This window comes from Palaemon carinicauda, chromosome 19 (assembly GCF_036898095.1).
Source record: "Palaemon carinicauda isolate YSFRI2023 chromosome 19, ASM3689809v2, whole genome shotgun sequence".
Taxonomy (NCBI): Eukaryota; Metazoa; Arthropoda; class Malacostraca; order Decapoda; family Palaemonidae; genus Palaemon; species Palaemon carinicauda.
Genome location: NC_090743.1, coordinates 27,592,693 through 27,594,480, shown reverse-complemented (window position 1 = coordinate 27,594,480; position 1,788 = coordinate 27,592,693).

Below are 1,788 nucleotides of genomic sequence, written 5' to 3'. Positions count from 1 at the left end.
TTTTTGTCTGGACGTAGTGGATGGTATTTGCTCATTGTAACCATTTTTCAAATTCGGTAAGATTGGATTCTAGGTTAGGATGGATTTAGGATAGGTTAGGCTAGGTTCAAAAGTAAGTTTGGCTTTAGGATGGGTTAGGTTAAGTTCAACAGTAGGTTTGGATTTAGCATAGGTTTGACTACGTTCAGAAGCAATTTTGGATTTAGGATTAGTTAGGATAGTTACAATAGCAAGTTTGGATTTAGGAGAGGATAGGCTAGGCTGAACAGCAAGTTTAGATTTAGCATAGGTTAGGCTTGGTTCAGCAGCAATTTTGAATTTAAGACTGATTAGGCTGGGTTCAACAGGAAGTTTGGATTTAGCATTGGTTAGGTTAGGTTCAACAGTAAGTTTGGATTTAGGATAGGTTAGGTTATGATGAACAACAAGTTTGAAATTAAGATAGGCTAGGCTAGATTCAACAGCAAATAGATTTAGCACATGTTAGGCTAGGTTTAACAGTCAGTTTGGATTTAGCATTGGTTAGGTTAGGTTCAGCAGTAAGTTTGGATTTAGGATAGGTTAGGTTATGTTGTACAACAAGCTTGAAATTAGGATAGGCTGGCTAGGTTCAACAGCAAATAGATTTAGCATATGTTAAGCTGGGTTTAACAGTCAGTTTGAATTTAGCATAGGTTAGGCTAGGTTCTACAGTAAGTTTGGATTTATGATAGGTTAGGTTGGGTTCAACAGCAAGTTTGGATTTAGCATAGGTAATGCTAAGTTCAACAGTAAGTTTGGATTCAGAATAGGTTAGGCTGGGTTCAACAGTAAGTTTGAATTTAGCTTAGGTTAAGCTGGGTTTAACTGTAAATTTGGATTTATGATAGCTTAGGCTAGGTTCAACAGCAATTTTGGACTTAGAGAGGTTATGTTAGGTTCAACAGCAAGTTTGGATTTAGGATAGGTTAGGCTTGGTTCAACAGCAAGCTTGGATTTAGCATAGGTTAGGTTATGTTGAACAGTAAGTTTGGATTTAGGATAGGTTAGGTTATGTTGAACAGTAAGGTTGTATTTAGGATAGGCTAGGTTATGTTGAACTGTAAGTTTGAATTTAGGATAGGTTAGTTTACATGAAGAGCAAGGTAAAGTCCTAACATAAAAATCCAAATGGCATAATTTCATTGCTTAGTGAAGGTAATTAGCCTGAATATATTTTGTCAATATTCAGGAGATACTTTCACATCTACATGTGTAAATTGAATATTTTTCTTCAAACGCTTGCTGAATAATGAATAATGATGTCTGTTGAAAAACATTATTCTGTCTCTGAAATAGAGAAAAATTAAAGGATCATAATGTAAATGCATTTTACCTTCTTTTTTTTTGTGCTCTTGAGGAATTAAAGATGAAAAAGAAATTGAATAGAATATTTTTTATTTGAATCTTTTCATTTCTATATTTCCATTGCTTTATTTAAAATATTAAAATAAAATTTGTGGTAGTATCTACAAAATCAACATGGATAGCTTATATCCATAGCTATTTATATATCTTAAATTTACATTAGGCTTTATATCTAATCATGGTTCTAATATGGAAACTTAAAGTCACAAATTTCAGCCCTGTTTTATGTCTGTTGAAAATATCTTTATTAAACATAAGACTTGAACAGGTCAACTCACTTCCCTCCTCCAAGACACCCATTCCTAGCTCACGGGAACAGTAAGGTTGTGTGCCTGTGAACATTTATCACGGCTTGAGCGGGAATCGTGAGATGCAGGTAAATGATGATCTTTGGGAATAATG